Here is a 21,538-nt window from a genome sequence, read left to right as displayed (position 1 = left end):
CCGCTATCTTTGCGAGGTGCCGGGGCTAGCAGTGTGTTTAACACTCAATTCTTCTAGAATCTACATCTGTACATGATGCTCTAAGCCCCCCCTATTCTAACTCCAACTTTTGCTGTTGCACAAGGATAAAAAAAATACGCGAACTGACTCTAATCAACCCTGCCAGTGGAGTAGAAGAGAGTTTGGCACCTGCAATAATTTAATTTGATAAATAAGTTAAATAAACGAAGGTTTCATTAACATAGTGAGGAATGATGGGGTTGCTCTACCGATTAACAGAACGAAAGTTCTGTCCAAAATAACAATATGATTTATTAAGACTAAACACAAAATAATAAACAAAAACACATGAAATATTTATAATACATCAAATTGGCTCAAATTGGAGACTCAAACAAACGCTGTGAATGTGAAGTTGTCCCTAAACTAGATTGTGAGGATTATGACAAAGTGGTATGTGCAACCAATTCCTTGCAACTCAAATCGTAGAGAAAACACATAGCCAACCCAACATTAATTCCTGCTACCCAAGACAGAACAAAGTTAGAAAAAGACGAACAGGCGCGCTCTGCTGAGCTCTGATTATCACCTAGGAAAATCCCTGTCTGCCGGTGCTGCGGACATACCTTACCAAACTGTCTTCTTAACTGCCAGTAAACGATCTGGCGTACCGGAGCCGATGGCTGGTTGCTTCGACGTCCTCGAGCGAAAGGCGAGAGCCGACTACCCACAAGAGCACCCGTACAAAACCGAACACAGAACATTCCCGCTCCCACGACAGTGGCCGTGGTTAAACGTTCCAATCAGCAACTCGAAAACCGGCGGAAAATTCCACTCCATTGCCGGAACGCTACCATTCCACCAATGGAGATTCTTGGCGCCAATTTCTGCGCCGATTTTGCTACGTCACGGAGCTATGCCCTGAGCAAGCCAATCACAGTTACTATTTTGCAGAAAGCGCGGGAATTTTCCCGCCACAGCTGCCTGGGTACACAAGTCATTCCCACGTCTCGCTGGTAGCCCGCCAGAAAGTGTTTTCGCTAAGTTTCTGCGAAGTAACGGAACCTCTAGCCCAGCCGCTACTTCAGGCCCTGCGGGCGTGCCTCTTGACAATGTCGGCGTCTGGAAAGCATTCACTCGACTCCCTCACACCTTTCGGCTTACCCTTTCAAAGTCAACCGAGCCCGCCTGGCACTGGACCACCCGGGTGACGAGAGACGCTGCATGGGAATTCCGCGTGTGAAGGAATAGCAACTTTCCACCGCATGCAATTAGAGAGGAGAATCGTAAGATAGAAATATGAGAGGGGGCTCATGCCACCTCTCATCTTTTGCATTGAAGGTCTTCCACAGACTCTTCTTTCCGACAATGGCCCACAATTCATGTCCGCAGAAATTCAGTCATTCTGCAAGACCAATGGTATTCAACATCTGACGTCCGCGTCGTTTTCGCCACAGTCAAACGGTGCTGCTGAACGATTGGTCAGGACTTTCAAGTCACAGATGTTGAAGTTGAAAGAGTCGCATTCTCGGGAGGACGCGTTATTGCTCTTTTTGTCCTCGTATCGCTCTCAGCCCCAAGATGGTCGCTCGACGGCTGAGTTGCTCCACGGTCGTCCTCATCACACCTTGATGTCTTTGCTACATCCGCCGCATCAGGTTCCTGTGCAGCGGCAGACACCTGCTTTTGCTCCAGGCGACGTTGTCTACTACCGCAACTATCGAGGTTCACGGCGTTGGCTCGAAGGGCGCATTCTTCGCTGCCTCGGCCGTGCGATGTATCTGGATTTGGAGGCCTCTGGTGAGGTGCGTCGGCATCTCAACCAGCTGCGCCTCTGTCGTCGCACGGGATCTACCGCTCCCCGTCTGCTTTCAGCGACGGTGCCGTCCGATCAGCGCCCTGGGGACCCATCTACTGGCTCGCCTCAGCCCCAGGTGTTACCGACGCTGCCTTCCATTTTGCCCCATGGCGACGCGCCGCCGCCGCCGCCGCCGCCGCCGTCTGTTCTCCCGCCGGCGACGCCCGCAGTGGACGCGTCGCTGCAACCGCCGGGCGCCTCCCTGGGTCACGCGCCGCCGATCGCTTCCCGTGACCAGTTGTCCTCCGACATGGAACTCTTGCCCGCTCCGGACCATATGTCGTCTTCGCCCGTCGGGTGCCCCGGCCCGATGGAGGTCGACTCTTCGGTCCCTCCTGTCTCTCTATGGGCGCATACACCGCATGTTGGCGTGCACCCTGGAGCAGGTTTTCAGGCGTTTCCTAGCTCCCCTCGGTCCGAATGGCAGGGTGCGGGTGGCACAGCCTCGCCTGTTGTTAGGCTCCCTACCTCGTCGCATACGTCAACATGGGGTCCTCCCCACGGCGGGCGGAAGTCTTATGCCACAACCGTCCGCCGATTTGCAGGGGATTAATGTGATGTCACCGCCAGACACCACACTTGCTAGGTGGTAGCCTTTAAATCGGCCGCGGTCCGTTAGTATACGTCGGACCCGCGTGTCGCCACTATCAGTGATTGCAGACCGAGCGCCGCCACGCGGCAGGTCTAGAGAGACTTCCTAGCCCTCGCCCCAGTTGGACAACCGACTTTGCTAGCGATGGTTCACTGACAAAATACGCTCTCATTTGCCGAGACGATAGTTAGCATAGCCTTCTGCTACGTCATTTGCTACGACCTAGCAAGGCGCCATTACCAGTTACTATTGAGATTATGAGTAATGTACCCTCAAGAGCGATGTTCATCATTTATGGATTGAAGTTAAGTATTCCAGCAGCTACGTACGTTTTTTGCTAAAGTCTAATTTCCTTGTCCTGTTCCAGACCTCACGCCAGCCTGCGTGAGCTTAAACGCGTGCCTTTCGGCTTCCTCTCATACCGGTGTTGGCTCTCCTGCCAACCCACAACAATATCTTTCCCCCGAGGTTGGATTCTTCCAGAACATCCATTTTCAGTGTTGCCATTTTACAAACGCTAATGTATATTGTAATAACGTGTGTCACAAAGTTCATAGTTTCCAGCGAGTAGGAAAGGAACAAGAAAGGACGAATTAGGATATTGAGGAAGGAAGTTAAATCCAGACTTCGGGAAAAAGTTGACAGATTACATAATGAGCTTGCGTAGGTAATCTTTGAGGAATGTTTGTGAAGCTTATACCATACCATCATTTTAAGTTACATTCTATTAATTTCCTGGTCCAGCATATTCAGTATGATCTGAATGACAACATAGACCATTCCCGACAAAACAGAATGATATGAATAGAGTTTCAGCAGCAGTTGCACTTTTATCTTATACACGATCGGTATCAGCCTCCAAAATCATAATTAAGTGCCACTCCCGTCGCCAGTCTAAGTGTTACTAACTTACGAAGTTTGAAAACGGTCGTGTATGAAATAAAAGTGCAACTGGTGCTGAAATTCTATTCAGTGTTGCACTGGTTTGGTTTTGAAAATAGGTAGATGCCTAACTTCTCTGGTGTGAGAGAGTGGTTCTGCAAATAAATGTTTATTGCGCAGAAGGACTTTCTGTAAATACTCCTGTTACCAGGGAAGATGAAAAGTACCTTATAATGTAAGAATCGAGTGTACAGTGAGAATTGCTGATGCAGGAAAATGGTAAGTGAGCATAGATCTTCCGGATGCTGATCAGGATGAGTGAGCAGGAGGTGGGACCTGTAAGGTATGTGGCAACAGCGACTTCCATCTATTCAGAGCCAGGACAGTCTTCTGGGGGAAGGAGCAGTGTTGCCTCGCAACGGCGTTTTGCTCATGAATCTCACACAGGAATTCCAGGTAAGGTCGAGACTCTGAAAGACATAATTTGGGCTATTTTATAGAAAGCAGCAGAAGTCAGACAGGGTCAGTGCTATAATATGAACCATTTTTCGAGCTTGTCAGGAAATTAGTAGAATATAACTTGAAATTATGGTAGCTCTCCTTATATTTATCACAAAGAACCTATTACAGCTCAATATGTAATCTGGCATTACCTTCTGAGAATGTCTTATAAGATATGACACATGTACCTCCCTGTATGTACTCTCTAAGACAAGAAAAATGAAACACCACTTGGAAATTATCCGAATGGGACGGGAATCGATAGATGTGATGCACATGTACAGACAAACAGATGATTGCAATTTCAGAAAAAACTGGATGATTTAGTCAAGATAAAGAGCTTCACAAACTCAACAAGTCAATAACACGTTGGTCCAACTCTGGACTTTATGCAGTCAGTTATTCGGCTTGCCATTGATTGACAGAGTTGTTGGATGTCCTCTTGAGTGATATCGTGCCAAATTCTGTCCAATTGGTTCGTTAGATTGTCAAAGTCTCGAGCTGGTTGGAGGGCCGTGCCGATAATGTTCCAAACGTTCTCAACTGGGTAGAGGTTCGGTGACCTTGTTGGCCAAGTTAGGGTTTGGCACGTACGAAGACAAGTAGCGGAAACATTCACCATGAGTGGGCGGGCATTATCTTGCTGAAATATAAGCCCAGGATAGCTTGTCACGAAGGGCAACAAAACGGGGCGTAGAATATTAGAGTATAATGTACCGTTGACGACGGAGCCATCAGAGAAGGAGCACAGGTTGGGGGTTGAAAAACATGGGAAAGCAAATCAGCCTCGTTGTTTTCAAGGGATCTGCGCCAGCATTCACCTCAAGCTATTTACGGAAACTGCGGAAAAACCTAAATCTGAATAGTCGGACAGGGATTTGAAGCGCCGTCCTCCTGTTTGCAAGTCCATTATCTTACTACTCGGTCCAGCCTCTCGATGTCAGACAGAGAGAATTTCTAAACTTTCTAGAATTCTAGTGGGTGTTTCCATGTAACCTCCCTGATTTCCAAATGTAATTAAAACAACTGTGAAGGGTAGATACGGCGTGGTTATAATTAAGCTGATGGTGTCTCAATTGATGCAATGTGGGCTGTATTCATCGCAGGGATGCTGAAACATCATTAAGCGGCGTGCTCGCGGGTTATGCTGGAAAAAATAGTAGTTCCACTTTCTACCACCAGATGGAAATATGGCGCTGTATACAGTTAGAATGTCATGTGTTTCCCGTTTTGACGTCGGTATGCGGTTAGTTGCTTGGCGACGAGTGTTGATTTCTTCTGTGAAATGACGGTGTAAAGGATTAAGAAGGTTGAAGTTTTGCGTAGGAAACCTAATGGCTACTGAGAAGAAAGATTATATACTGCTGATGAAGCTATTGTATAAGAACGGAAGCAATAGCAGCGTTGCATTTCGGGAATATCGTCGACAGAAACAGCTGCGAAGTTGTCCCATGTCAGTAAATGCGCTAAAGAATATTGACAAGAAGTTTGATGAAACAGTTAGTTAGTTGCTGCAGCAGGGAGAGGGAGGCGGCCCAATCCCATGGCAGTTGATGGAGTTGCTGCGGCTACAGCCGACTGTGCAGCACATGCCTCAAATTCTGCAGCCAGTGCTCGAGCCTGTGTCACAGGAACTGTCTCTCCTCTGGTCAACAGCTCAAAAGATATTGCGGTGCATTTTACACTGTTTTTATATTTTTTTAGCGTATGGCTCATAACATCACAGTAAAAATTACAGAAACAACACGGTTTAAAAAAATCACATATGTATAAACAGAACAATAAATAACAGTTTGTATATAAGGACACCACCAATTGTAAATTTACACTCACAGAAGAGCAATCACAAACAAACGTCCAGCTTGGATAATATATAGTCGATTGCCTCTTGGGTCGCCATTAGGAAATCCTGTGGGTCACCCTCATATGCCCTTAGCGGGCATTCCTGCACGATGTGTTGGACCGTCTGTCTCTCAGTGCCATAGTCGCAAGCGGCCGAAGGCAGTTTGCCCCATCTGTGTAAGGAGTCGGCGCATGTCCCACAGTTGGTTCCGATGCGATTAAGAGTTGACCAAACTTTGCGAGGGCAATCAAATATTTCTGGTTTACTAAAGATGCATGGCATACTGTGGCAGTTTACTGCTGTTCTGCTCTCCCATTCCTCTTTCCATCAGTCATTTATTTTAAAGTTGGTTTGGTGCAGCGCCTGTGCGGTCTTTAGTGGAGGATGTCTAGACCGGAATCGGTTTCCTTGGATGTCGTGAGTATCTTCATGGATTTGTAATTGAGGGCTGGTCATGATTTTTTGAAATTCTCTAACCAGAGCGTGTTCTCGGCGCAGGTTAGGAGGGGCTATGTTACTGGGAACGGGCAGCCACACTGTAGGAGTTGGCCTGATTGTGCCTGATATAATACGCATTGTTGCATTAAGTTGGCTATCTACCATGTGTGTGTGTTTACTGTTGAGCCACACTGGGGCACAGTATTCTGCCACTGGATACCACAAGCCAAGTGCAGATGTTCTTAAGGTAGATGCTGTGGAGCCACAAGTGGTGCCACAGAGCTTCTGCAATATATTGTTGCGTGTTTTAAGTTTCGCTGCAGTTTTCGTCAGGTGTTCTTTGAATGTTAGTGTCCTATCTAGGGTAACCCCAAGGTACTTTGGGTGTTTGTTGTGATTTAGTAATTTCCCGTCTAGATATACATGTAGTTCTCTGTTGGCCATTTTGTTGTTTAAATGGAAGGCAGATACTTCCGTCTTTGTAGCACCAGGTTGTAGCCTCAATTTTCTAAAGTACTCGCTGAGAATCCCTAGGTCACTCGTAAGGATATCTTCGGCAGTTTCTATATTTCTGTGGGCTGTTGCCAGAGCCCAGTCGTCAGCATAACCAAATTTGCGCGATCTGGTTGCAGACCTGTCAGCGATGTAAAGGCTGAAAAGAAGGGGCGCAAGGACAGAGCCTTGTGGGAGTCCGTTATTGAGTTTCATCTGTTTTCTTCTCTCATTCCCCATTATTACTTGGGAGGTTCTATTTGACAACATATCGTCAATGAGGTTCGTTGTCTTCTTGCAGGGGACGGCACAGATTAATTTGTACATGAGTCCCTGTTTCCAAACTGTATCATAGGCTGCTGTTAGGTCTATGAATGCTGCAGCTACTTTATGTTTCTTCTGCAACCCCGCTTCTATATACACTCCTGGAAACGGAAAAAAGAACACATTGACACCGGTGTGTCAGACCCACCATACTTGCTCCGGACACTGCGAGAGGGCTGTACAAGCAATGATCACACGCACGGCACAGTGGACACACCAGGAACCGCGGTGTTGGCCGTCGAATGGCGCTAGCTGCGCAGCATTTGTGCACCGCCGCCGTCAGTGTCAGCCAGTTTGCCGTGGCATACGGAGCTCCATCGCAGTCTTTAACACTGGTAGCATGCCGCGACAGCGTGGACGTGAACCGTATGTGCAGTTGACGGACTTTGAGCGAGGGCGTATAGTGGGCATGCGGGAGGCCGGGTGGACGTACCGCCGAATTGCTCAACACGTGGGGCGTGAGGTCTCCACAGTACATCGATGTTGTCGCCAGTGGTCGGCGGAAGGTGCACGTGCCCGTCGACCTGGGACCGGACCGCAGCGACGCACGGATGCACGCCAAGACCGTAGGATCCTACGCAGTGCCGTAGGGGACCGCACCGCCACTTCCCAGCAAATTAGGGACACTGTTGCTCCTGGGGTATCGGCGAGGACCATTCGCAACCGTCTCCATGAAGCTGGGCTACGGTCCCGCACACCGTTAGGCCGTCTTCCGCTCACGCCCCAACATCGTGCAGCCCGCCTCCAGTGGTGTCGCGACAGGCGTGAATGGAGGGACGAATGGAGACGTGTCGTCTTCAGCGATGAGAGTCGCTTCTGCCTTGGTGCCAATGATGGTCGTATGCGTGTTTGGCGCCGTGCAGGTGAGCGCCACAATCAGGACTGCATACGACCGAGGCACACAGGGCCAACACCCGGCATCACGGTGTGGGGAGCGATCTCCTACACTGGCCGTACACCACTGGTGATCGTCGAGGGGACACTGAATAGTGCACGGTACATCCAAACCGTCATCGAACCCATCGTTCTACCATTCCTACACCGGCAAGGGAACTTGCTGTTCCAACAGGACAATGCACGTCCGCATGTATCCCGTGCCACCCAACGTGCTCTAGAAGGTGTAAGTCAACTACCCTGGCCAGCAAGATCTCCGGATCTGTCCCCCATTGAGCATGTTTGGGACTGGATGAAGCGTCGTCTCACGCGGTCCGCACGTCCAGCACGAACGCTGGTCCAACTGAGGCGCCAGGTGGAAATGGCATGGCAAACCGTTGCACAGGACTACATCCAGCATCTCTACGATCGTCTCCATGGGAGAATAGCAGCCTGCATTGCTGCGAAAGGTGGATATACACTGTACTAGTGCCGACATTGTGCATGCTCTGTTGCCTGTGTCTATGTGCCTGTGGTTCTGTCAGTGTGATCATGTGATGTATCTGACCCCAGGAATGTGTCAATAAAGTTTCCCCTTCCTGGGACAATGAATTCACGGTGTTCTTATTTCAATTTCCAGGAGTGTATGTTGTCAGTGATAGGACTTGATCTGTGCAGCAGCGATAGGGACGGAATCCTGCTTGTTCGATAGGGATTTTTTTGAGTATACTTTGGCCTATTCTGTTGAGGAGCAGTCTTTCTAGTAATACTGAGAAGGGCAATGGGGCGGTAACTTTCTGGTCTATCGCCTGGTTTACCAGGTTTCAGGACTGCGATGATCTTTGCTCGTTTAAGTGAGGGAGGAATGTTACCCACTTGGAGAATGTCCGTAAAGAACTTAGCCAGCCATTGTTTTGTGTAAGCTCCGACATGTATGAGGAACTCAGGGTGGATAACATCGAAACCCGGACCTTGCCTGGTTTAACCTTCTTCAGGGCATTGGTAACCTCCTCGATACCAATATCTGATGAATATTCTGAGTCCATTGCACGGGTCCTTTTTAATGTTTTTAAGTCTTTCTTCACTTTTGTTGTGTGCTTTCTATCTCGTGGGGCTCTAGACGCAGAAACTATGCGGGATGCAACCTTGTTGGGAGATATTTGGTCCTTTCTATGTTCAGATAGATTTACGCCTCCAAGTTTACGCAGTAGGGACCAAGCTCGTCGGCTTGACTTTGAAAAGTCTAGATTTTCAACAGTATTGCCGTCTAATAAAGTCGATGTTATGTAATAGTTCCTCCGCTATTTCCCCGTCCCCATTCTTGAGGAACTCCGCGTACAGGTCATCGCGTATCCCAGTCCAGCAGGGAATGTATTTTTTGTGGTACCCTCTTGGGATAGCTGTTTTCGCAGAGATAATGACCGCTCCCACAAAGCTCTCTTAGCTCTTGCTGGTTGGAGGGATCCAGCTCAATGTATAATCAAGTTGTTCAGAGAAATTTGTCCAGTCAGCTTTTGTAAAATTCCACCTTGGTCGAGGGTAAGACCTTATTATCGGGATGGATATACCGATATTAATTAGCACAGGGCGGTGCTGGCTATGAGGAAAGTCCGTCAGGACCCTTCTAGAGGCTGTCAGTGGTTTATCGTTTGTATCCCTCGAAACAAAGCAGTTCCATGCGAGCCGGCCAGTGTGGCCACGCGGTTAAAGGCGCTTCAGTCTGGAACTGCGCGACCGCTACGGTCGCCGGTTCGAATCCTGCCTCGGGCATGGGTGTGTGTGATGTCCTTAGGTTAGTTAGGTTTAAGTAGTTCTAAGTTCTAGGGGACTGATGACCTCAGATGTTAAGTCCCATAGTGCTCAGAGCCATTTGAACCATTTTGAACCAGTTCCATGCGGCTGATCTGAATGTCCCTCGGTCCTTGGTATGAAAGACCAGATACGTATTTTGTTCCTCGGACCAGTCGACCAGCATGTCTCCATTGCTATCATTCATACCGTATTTCCACATTTCGTGGTGACTATTATAGTCCCCAACGTATACGCTCGGGTGTGGGTGGATCTGTATCACTTCAGCCGGCCATGTGGTAGCAGGAGGTTTATAGATGTTAGTTACTGTAACTTCTCCTATTTTGGTGACAACTTCACGGATATCATTTGCAATGGAGGCTTCAACTAGAAAGGCGTCCTCTATGTCCTCACGCACATATGACGCAACGCCATAGTGTCTGTCATACGTGGCTCCAAGTAGACCATATCCCAGTATCCTTTCTCTAGCGTCAAGTTGGGCTCTATTTTCTGCATGAGTTTCCTGTATGGCTACCAGGTCAATGTCGTTATCGTGTAAAATTCTCTGCAATACTTGACATTTTTCTCTGCTTATGCCCTCAATGTTGAAATGGCAGTTTCGGATGCATGGTCCAAGATCCTTAGTCAGTTGGTCCCTAAAAGGACCGTTGTATGTATCTTGCATATCGCTTTTTCTGTCGTTCTGTTTCACTGTGATGTGGAGCAGAAATTCTTCGTTCGGTCTCCCGCCAGGTGTTTTAGTTCATTTAGCGTTACCCAGGGTGCACCGCGTGGAGGCGAACTAACTTAACACTGGTATCGCAACAAGATTCAGATTGTGCCCCAAATGAAGCTCCAAGGTAGACTGTAACATTGTGACTTTCCCCTTCGTTTTTCGGTACGCATTGGCTGGGGAATATTCTTAGGACGGTGCCGCACATGGGGTACTACTCTGCTACATGTTGTGTAGGAACATCCACTGCACTCAACTTACGGGACTGTATGTTGCGTTTTTACAAGCTCCTTCGTTCTTGGTTTGTTTTTCTTCAAGAAGATGAAACCTCCCTGGCCTGTTAGGTGTATAGTGACATCTGCACGTTGTAAGGACCTCCCAGTGAAAAACTTGTTTCCAACTTTGCAAGAACGCAACTGTGTCCACACCATAAATTTTCATGCAAGTATGGGCGACACCGCTTGTCACTTGCCAGGTGAAAGATCTGAATGGAGAAAGCTTTGGTAACGGCCGCATTATCTCTAGCAAATTTCAAGATGTGTAGCCTTGCAGATCCCCAGATCTATATCCACGTCACACATGGTCATCGGGGTATCTGATAGATCGTACTTATCACGAAATCTTCCTGACCTGAAGGATACCATACGACTCCGATTACACCGGACATGCACCGAGGAACTGTCGATCATGCCTTGTTACGGATGCAGTACGTTGAAGAGTCGGGAGACTATACTGAACACGTGGTGTAATTTGTGAACGTATCCTAATAAACGAGTCGGAACCACCGTTATCGTGTGTTTGATGGTTGCTCCCCTTTTTCTGCAACCACACCACATCCTACTGCTTAAGCACCCTTTTCTCACCTGGTGACAGAAAGTGGAACTATTATGTTTTTCAACGTACTCCGCGAGCACACTGATTAATGAACATACCTACGATGTTACAGCTTCCTGCGATTTATACAGCCCACGTAGCTTACAAAACACAGTCGGTTTAATTTTAACCACCCTGTACTTGCAGTTTGCTACGTCATGTACAGTAACTAAAAAACTTTTGTGAGAGCAAATAATGCAGTTCTTCATGGGCTCGTTTCATAACCATGTAGTATAACTTTTTATCAATTAATTAGCTGGTGCAGCAGCAAGTGATTAATGTGGCTCAAAGGCTCTTTACGACTGCGACAGACAGATTATCTCTGACTCGTGATAAAAGACTTTGTATATAATGTGGAACATTATATGTACAATGGTCTGACTATTACTGATTGAGAATTATGGAGAGTAGGATCGCAGAGGAAATGTAATTAGCGGCATTGTTGTTAGCTGCCATTTTGAATACGGAATGAAATGTGTTTAATTGTGATAATATTTCATCTCATAAAAGACGATAATGTGTACTGGAGAATTATTTATGGAAAAATATTATTTAATGAATGGAAAAAGTACGTTCAATTCTTGCTCGTGGCAGGGAACATTATTTGGCGTGTCGTAACTCGTAGGGAAGTTTGTATCCTGGGAAATCAGTAGAGCCTGCACCACGGTCGTTTATACTCTACTCTAAGGGATTAAATTCTGGACTTTATCGAAACTGATACACAACTTGGAACTGATTCCCAGGCCGCAGAGTCAGTACGTCATAGCAGCCAAGACTGTTTCCCCGCGGCTTACGATTGTGCCTCTGATTATTTTAAGAATTTCCGGAGTCGACAATCTCCGGAATTATGCAGCACCACAAAGATTTTATTCCAGGTGAAGTAATTAATTTTGTACCTGGAAGATTGGGAGATAATTGTGTTAAAATACTGGGGAAGCGACTTCTTTCGATCAAAAGTTTCCATTCAAGTAATTAGATTCAGCTTCAAATTTCAGAGGGTGAGGAAAGTTAAAGCCCGTAAAATGTCTAGACGACACCGTCTCAAGCAGAGTGCGCAGAAGCGTTTCTTGGTTCTTTCAGGCTATTTCCTCCATAATTCTTCTGCACAAATCGCCACGCTGACGTAAAGTTGAGGTATCCACTATGTCTTTCATATAAACCCACAGGAAGAAATCCAGATTTGTCATGTCTGGAGAACATGGTGGCCACTTTCGTGCTCCATCATTGTTTCAGGATTTTACGAACATGTTAACTCCAGAGTGGTGGTGCATCATCATGTTGGAAGATCACATTTGGCTGAATGCGGAGAAACTGAAGGACAGAAAATTACTGAAGCTTGTTCAGGTAAACACTTCCTGTTACTGTTTGCATGATGAAGAAAAATGTTCTAACTATACTGGCTTTCATCAACGCACTCCACACAGTTATCAGTCATCTTTTCGCTTTCTCTGACGTGTTCCTGAAAACTGTACGTGTTTTCAAAATTTCAGGTGGCAATGTTCTACATGTGAACCCTTCCGCATGTGGGAAAGATTGCTTCGTCGGGTAAATCGACATTTCATAGAGAGTTGAAGTTTTGTCTGAACCGATCCACCATCTCAGTAGCTGTAAGTCATTTCGCTTCAGTGCTTGCATATTTTGAACTTTGAAAGGATTCAAGAGACGTAGTTCATGCAGAGCTTTCTGAACTGTTGAGCGAGAGATGTTTAGCTCTCGTTATGCTTGATGAATTGAATTCGATGGGAAAGTCTCTCTGATCTCCTTTTCCATTTTTTAACATGTACATTTTCTCCAGAACCTGATTGTTTACACTTACAATGACTAGGAACCTTAATCGTCAAAACGGCTGGCGGCTCCTTTGGAAATTCGGTTCGGAAATTTCTTTGGACAACAGCAGGTGATTTCTTTTCCTCATACTCTTCACACATTGAGCTCTTTCCTGATATTTAGTCACTTATGGCAATTATTTAGCACTTTATATGTACGCAAAAATTTTTGATATTCTTTAGACGATGCTGCAAAATGCAAGTATCTACTGCATGATTCAGTATTTTTTTTAATTTCTTTTGAAAATCAGGGAGATTCAATGTGAACACACAGTACTTCAGGAACGGATATGCTTACTGGATATACACACCAGATATTGGCCGTTTCAGGAGTAGTTTTTCCCTTCCAGGACGAGAAAAGTTTCCCTTTTCCTCGTACATCCTTATTTGTAGCAATTTTAACGAGTTAAAATTATATGTCGTACCGGGAAGGAACCTGAATGAAGCGCAAGTGGCTGGGTTCTCTGTCGTGGTCCGACACGTGGTTTCAGTTTGTAAGATAATCTCATTACAACCCAAAAACTGCTGCAATGTGGGAGATTCATCAGAGAAACAACCCTTAGGCAACAGCTGAACTATCATTTCCTATTTTATTTCTCCAAAAGTTTTAGTGCAGACATGTTCGCGTAACAAAAGCCTGTGGAGTTGTGGGTTGTAATGGAGAAGTACAGGCAGACTGAAGCTTTGAGTCGGGCCCTGAGGGCTGCCTAGGGAGGTCAGGCAGAGGGCACCAAAGGCGTAGCGGCAAAGGTCACTAAGTCCTGGTTTGGTCATACAACTTTAACCCGGCAGGAATGTTTCCTGAAACATTTACTCCACTCCCGAAAGATTGTTTTCTTCTGAGAGACTTTCGAGGAGTTAATTATAACCGAGTGAAGTGGCGCAGTGGTTGGCACATTGGACTCGCATTCGGGCGAACGACCGTTCAAACACGCGTCCGGCCATACAGATTTTGGTTTCCCGTGATTTCATAAATGATTCCAGTAAAATGCCGGGTAATTCCTTTGAAGGGCACGGCCGACTTCCTTCCCTGTCCTTGAGATGTTCCGAGCTTGTGCTCCGCCTATAATGACCTCGATGTCGACAGGACGTTAAACTCAATCTTACTCTCTTTCTCTCACTTAGTTGTATTACGTGTGACACGGAAGGAAATGCTTTAATTAATGAGTTACTATTTTCTTTAAATTAACGGAAATAAAAACAACTCAGTTATCTGGATGATAAAAGAACAACTAATTAATTATTCCTAACAGACAATAAAAGCTCATTTTACTGCACGCTAGAGACGCATACCTCAATTAATTAAAATAGAAAACAACAACATTTAACTAATGAGACTGTCTGAGATGGTTATAGCATGAGGAAGTAACCGGAGATATATTTTTCACTCATTTTCTCTCCTCTGATGCACTGAGTAATTTTCACCATTCTTTAGTTAAATAGCCATCTATGACGAACAGTCGCATGGCAATGACCACTGCCACTTTCCCTCAGCCGTGCGTCCTTTCCCGTCAATTCACGCCCGATTATTGGCTGCGCGAACTCCCTCATTGTTTGCGAAGCCATATCAGCCTGAATCCGACTAGGGCTTCGAAACATCATCATTGAAGACACTGTTCGCGAATTGTGTCCAACGTGAAACACGAGTATAGTTTTCGATACACAATAACCTGTGCGGAGACTTTCGTCAGCTTCTCAGAAACTTAACTGCAGCCGAAGACTTCTGTTGTGAGAGCCTATTCGATTCATATCGGGAAACATCACAGTGAAAAGAACATTAACATTCTGAACGTTCCTAACAGTCTGTCACCTGTCTATCACCTGTTATCTTTTTCATTAAAAAAGAGCTACCGAAACTGTTTGATTATATAACTTTTGAGATTCTGCACTCGGCTGCCTTACGAGTAGGGTCCCTAGCCAGAGATGATACGTTGGGTGGGAATAAAATGGCACTCGGATGGCAAAGAAACATACACTAATGAAGCAAAGGATTATGATCACTGACCACTGCGAAACAGAATGCAGCCTGGTGGCTGTGCGGAGATGTGAGGCGGCAAATACAGTATATAAGCGGAGCAAAGACTATTTGGGAAACATTTTAGCAACGACACTGGCTACAAATGGAAAAGTCTAATGGTACAGGGTGTCTCAAGCTTTTCGGGTCAAACTGAAACAGGTGACAGTAGGCCCACAATCGATTATATTGATATAGGGAAGCAATGACAGTAAATGCATATTTATTGTGTTATGGACGTACACAGCGTACATCGCGTAACAACAGTGTTGTAAAGGTGAGAATGATAGTATGTGTGGGTGTGACGTGGGCTCTCTGTTGAACAGGTTGATGTGGACAGCGTCAGAGGCGGGCCCTAGTAAAGATATGACAACTCTTTATTAGTTCATTACCACCTGATAAAATTCAGACACTCTTCTGTTTGTGCTCCGTTCTCTGGCGCGGTCTGGAGTTCCCTCACAATATTCCGGAGTCGTAGCTTCAGATGTTGACGTATAGCAGGCTTCGTGCAGGCGCTGCAAGAGAGGCAGAAAGCTGGTGTCTCCGGTATGCGAGACGACCTGAAGCAGCACGATGCGATGAACGGCCACCAGGTCGTAATACTGAAGGTCGCGTCGTTCCAGAGGCACGGCGACAGCGATGCCCAGACTCGAATTCTGGACCGACTGTGAGGAGCAAGGATGGGCCGGTGGCGTGGTGTTGCCTGCCCGGGCTGGGCAGACAGGCAGAAGTCCCTTCTTCGCGGACCGGTGGCGGCAGACTTCACAGAAAGGATTCCTGGCAGGCGCCTGGTGTGACTCTGCTGTGGCCAAATATCACATACTCGACTGGGACAGCATATAAATGCTGGTTGCAGGCGACGAATTCGCGGAGAGGCTGCGTATGAGGGCGATGGCGAACCATCCGGAACAGGGTGATGGCCAGGATCCGTCGTAATCGTCGGCGACGCGGAAGTCAGTCGAGTCGGAGTGACTTCTCAAAGGCTGTAGTTTTGTCCCGTTGCAATGAACAGTGGAGCTCATACCAACTGTTCAAACTGACGGCCACTAGTCTCAGTGCACCCTAGGGAATCACGCATGAAGTTCTACTGTGCTCTCTCAAAGATCCCTGGTGTCTGTTGTACTGGAGACCCTAGTAAGTAGGTCAGGGGTTCATGTTGTTTCTCATCCGCTGCCTGTTTCAGTGTACAACAGAGACAATGGATCTTTGCAAGTGTGTGGCAGAACTGCATGTCCTGTTGCGATACATGCATTGAGACTGGCGGTCGCCTCTTTGAGCAATTACTGTGAGTTACGTTGTTGCTGTGCAGTGTACGCTGGGTATGTCCATAACACAACAAATATGCATTTACAACGATTGGTTCCCTACATCAATACTATCGGTTGTGCGCCCACGACCACCTGTTACAATTTGGCCCAGAAGGGTTAAGTACCATGTATAAGTGTCTTTGACAAAGGGGAGATTGATGTGGTCCAGCTCTTGCGAACGAGAGTAGTGGGACAAAGCGGGTATTGGCGCAATTTTGATCTCAGATTTAAATCAAATTAAATATGAAAATCAATTAACTGAACAATTAATTACCACACACAACTTTATGAAGTCATGGGTTTTCCCTAGCCGGCACATGGGTCCCCTCAGGGAACCCCCAGCTCCCACCCCTCCCCTACCCCACATCTGGAAATGGTGGCAAATAGAAATTTTTGGTGGTAAATTCGAAATTATTGGTTGGAATGTCAAATTTTTTGTGTGTTCACCCTGAGGTTCAGAGACCACCTGGTTTAGTTCACAACATCATTACCAAGGGCGCTGTTGGCTCTTCCCCACTCCCCACTCCAGAAATTCGTGGGTAAAGGACTTAGTCTCTGCTGGGCTGCCAGATAGGATTGATGTAAGTCTTCATTATTTTGTATGCAGTATGATGTATTGTTTATTTAAACAATTTGAGTTCCCATTTATCGATCACTAGACAGTAGCTCCATTCAGTTTCGTCAATAACTGCTAGATGTGGAGTGGATATTTTCGCTATTAGTATAGCACTGGAGAGGTGCTCCAGCCAGTCTGGCCAATAGCAAGTTTCGCCAATAGCTGCTAGATGTGGAGTAGATATTTTCGCTACCAGAACAGCACTGGTGAGTTTCTCCAACCAGTCTAGCCAATAGCCATATATGGGCAACACTGATAAGTACAAACCGGATTATATGCATCATAAAAACCTTCTAATATGCAAACAAATGTGCACGAAAAATGCATGAAAAGTGTCGAAATTGCGAGATCAAATAATAAAAAAACATGGTAGTAACTGCATGGATTATATCACAAAGTCGAATCTGTGCATATTAATTACAATGAATAGCGCCGGCCTAGAGAAAAATTACTACATATAGGAGTTGATATCATTTTCTGAATACATTCTGGTAGAGATTGGGAACAGGGTCTTTCTGGGGCTATTTTCTGAAAATTTGCAAAATGGGGACGCATATGGTGTTTCAAGAATTGTTCCTTCTTTGCTATTGTTGTCAGTAACAAGCGGATGCGATACGAGTGAGCTACAGCGAAACAATCGTTATGTAGAGGACCAACTTCGAGATATATCACACGCAGAGGGGCACGCTAAAAAACTCCGTAATATTTTATATAAAAAACAACAAAGAATCATGAATATTTTTGATTGGCATTAACTTTTAATTAATACTGTTCAACCAAAGCATCATTTACAGTTTATTTTACATTTTTCTACTATTGTAAACATAAATGACTAAGTACTGTTCCCAATGTTCAGCAGTAAGATAGTGTCTTCGATCACTCAAAACTTTTTATAAGCAGAAAATGACCGTTCTACGTCAACTGAGGTAACTGGGCAGTATTTGAATTTCGGTGCTATGTTGGCATTTATTATTGCTGGTAAAAGTTCACCTGACCCATTAATAAAACTATCAATTTGGCAGAAGGATTCAAACCCTGGGATATAGTTTTAAATGTTTTCAAACTTTTATTTAAGTTTTTTTGGGAATACCTCTGGCAATGAGGAGTTTTCTAGAATAATTTTATTCATCAACTGAATAGATTCATTCAGCGCCAAACCTTGAGTTTCAGGCTTTTTAATGCTTACAGGTATATGGGAAAAAGAGTGCAAATCACAGCAATGTCTTTTTAATATCAGAATCATTAAAAGCTTCCTTGCACTGGCAAACTGCCAAAGCCTCTGCACTATCGAAGTCGTTTAGTACCTCTCTAATGCCCTCGAAATGTCACCGTAAAAAAAAACACAGCTTCGACCCAAGTACCCCAACGAGTTACCATTGGTTCGGGAGGTAAATGCACATTTGGTTATTTTTCTTTGTAGATGTTGATGCGAGCAGGAGCCTTTAGGAACACTTCTTTTGTGGATGAAATCAGTATATTTACATTCACAAACGTCACACGTACTTCTTCAGCAAGGCGATGTACTCCATGAGAAAAGTAGGTCACATGAAACAAATTGGTATAAAATACTCAGAGGGCTTTTCTTGCAGCATTTGAAATAAACACAAACACAATTTCATCTCAAGAAGATTCTAGAAATATTTTTCTAATTCCCTCATTCACAATTCTGGCGGTTGCAGAATGATTTACTTTTCAGGTTCTTTGCAGGCCGCTAATTAGAAAAAAGAAAGCTCTTCTTTTAATGCACCAACAATTAAAATTGCAATGTAACATCCACAAATGTCTGTAGTTTCGTCAGCTGAAATACAGATAATGCTGTCCTTCAGTTCACTGCGTATTTCTTCGAGAATATTTACGTAGATTGTCCGTACGTAATTTTTACGCAATGTTGATTTAAGCAGTATTTGTGCAGGAAGCCTTTCAGGATAAGGTTTGTAAGTTTGTGAAGAGGAATATTGGTTGCAATGAATGCTTCACATAGATCCACGTTAAACTGACTTTTTTGGTTACCTTTGGACAAATCCCTGCTAACGCAATTTGCTGTTGTCAGAAGGTGTTGTCGTGGTCCTTTCTTCTCTATTCCTGCGATATGAAGACCTGTCTTGACGTGCTGGTCTATTTGAAACTTTTTTTTCCACGAAACGTGTTTCTCGCAAACCCTACAATATGAAACCATTCCGTCATATGTAAATGTTCCAGGACGGTCAGCTTTCCACAAAACAACGTTTTTTTTTTTTTTTTTTTTTTTTTCAGGCGGCATGGCGCACAACACGTTACACACTACACGTCGTAAACACGTTGAACTATGTACAAGTTAATAGAAAGCTAAATTGAAACAATGGACATGCGACTAAAGGCTTGCGTAGTTTAATTTAATTATTACCGACGCATATGGTATGACAGCGGAGGGGATTAACAGGGGCGCGAGCGCAGGAGCATTGACTCCGCTTGCCTGTTCCTGTTCCTGCTCCTCTTCTGTAATGATTTCGCTGGGCAGTGGCCTTTTGGTTAGTGACTGCACGCAGTTCTAGACCGCTGTCAATCTGTGAGACATCAAAACTAGATCGAGCTACAGACAGCCCGTCTAATTTTTAAAATATTTTAAACATAGAGGAAAAATATGCATCGTCACAAGCTTTTAGTTAAAATATGCAATAAGCAGTGAAAAGGAGCCAAACATGCAAATGCATACAATCCGTTCTCTAGTGATAAGGCAGCTAGCTATCACTTAAATACAGAGGAGTAGCCTCGTGCTAATCTGCAAGTATATGGCTGCTGGTGGGAGTAACATAGGAATCTGAATGTGTAACAGCCTGTTCTATATAAAGATTCCTGGAGCAACATCATTTGAGAACAAAAGGCACTTACACCTATTTACGAGTCACAAGTCGCATTCTAGCCAACAGAAACATACTGCAGTATGATGTATTGTTTATTTAAACAAACTGCAGCCACGTTCCTCACATAGACTCCTCAGTTTAAATAAATAGGAACGTTCTTTTGTCAATCCACCTCCAATTTCTCATACTAAAAGTAGATTCATTCTATTTAAACGAGTTATTTTCGGAGACAGAGGAAATCGGATCATACATGCATTTTCATATGGCTAAAGTACCGTTATTTTTTGAGAAAATCTTATACAGTACTGTGGCATAGGTTATGTTTCCTCTAGGTATTCTCTCATAGAAAAATCTGCTCTTATCTGCCCTATCCTACATAAGGACTAGAATTTTTAGCTGATGACAGAGTGATAAGAGCATGCTGTACCTCTGTCACAGGATGCCCCTCACTTTCGAACTCTCTTAAATTAAGCAAATGCTTCGCCACATACGAAGTTAACAGTACAGAGAAGTTGAAAGCATCAGGTTTATACTATGTGTCACTTTATAAATTCGATAATATAGCTGATTTATCACGATGATCGTCTCGCCTTAAATCGATAAAATTAGGAAAACTGACGAAAAATATTTATAAATTGATGGAAATATGCCGAAATGTGGGGACATTAAGGGGAACGAGGGACTACTTGGATGTCTTCTGCTTGGTGCAGGAAAATTCCTGTACATGGGGTGAGTATGTGGCAGCAAGAGGAATATGTGGAAAAACTGACATGGAAGCATCGGGATCCAGGGCAACAGCCGTTTTTCGTCGACAGTGATAAGACGGCTGGAAAAGAATGTTTAATGTGGATGAGCATCAAATGTAGAGTAATAAATTTTCAAATGTCGGATCACAAGCCGAGGTGTGACCTCAAAATTATTGGCAAACCTCTTATAGATTTTTATGGCTCTGAGCACTATGGGACTTAACAGCTGTGGTCATCAGTCCCCTATAACTTAGAACTACTTAAACCTAACTAACCTAAGGACATCACACACATCCATGCCCGAGGCAGGATTCGAACCTGCGACCGTAGCAGTCGCGCGGTTCCGGACTGCGCGCCTAGAACCGCGAGACCACCGCGGCCGGCCTAGATTTTTATAAAGTGTCCTTTGCTAAAAAGGTTTGTATTACCAGCTGGATGACTGCAATGTACAACTACAGAATGGATCATGTGTTTGACCCTATGCAGTACTGTTAAGGTGTTTTAAACCCTAATAAACAGTATTTACAATGTGCTTCTCTGTACTCTCCACTAATCATAACCATCGGTGTCAACCAACAAATACCTTACAGAACAGTTGCTGTATGTTTTTTTAAATAGTATTCTACTGTATCTCTATTAAGGTAGTAGTAACACATCCAAGTTACTGCTGTCTTTGATGCTTTCCTGAAAAAAGAAAAAGAACCATCTGCCTCTAAACTGACTTGGATCTGTGTTGAAGGATGATAGAAAATAGATGGAGTCATCGGTTGAGATGGGGTTGTAACGAGGTATGATAGACTGATGATGCAATATAGAGAGGGAGATGTTGCTACATCGCGCCTTTAACCTTTTCTTCCGTTGATCTCTCAGCGTGTATGTGAGCACCCAGACAGTATTTATTTTCGATATACAGGAAGAGAGGGATATGTTACTATTTGAGCAAGTGCTCTACCAGGTGACGTTAGTGGAGTTTTTATAGTTTGTAGTTTCCA

The sequence above is a fragment of the Schistocerca cancellata genome, chromosome 1 (assembly GCF_023864275.1).
Source record: "Schistocerca cancellata isolate TAMUIC-IGC-003103 chromosome 1, iqSchCanc2.1, whole genome shotgun sequence".
NCBI classification, from domain to species: Eukaryota; Metazoa; Arthropoda; class Insecta; order Orthoptera; family Acrididae; genus Schistocerca; species Schistocerca cancellata.
Note: the sequence above shows the minus strand (reverse complement) of the source record.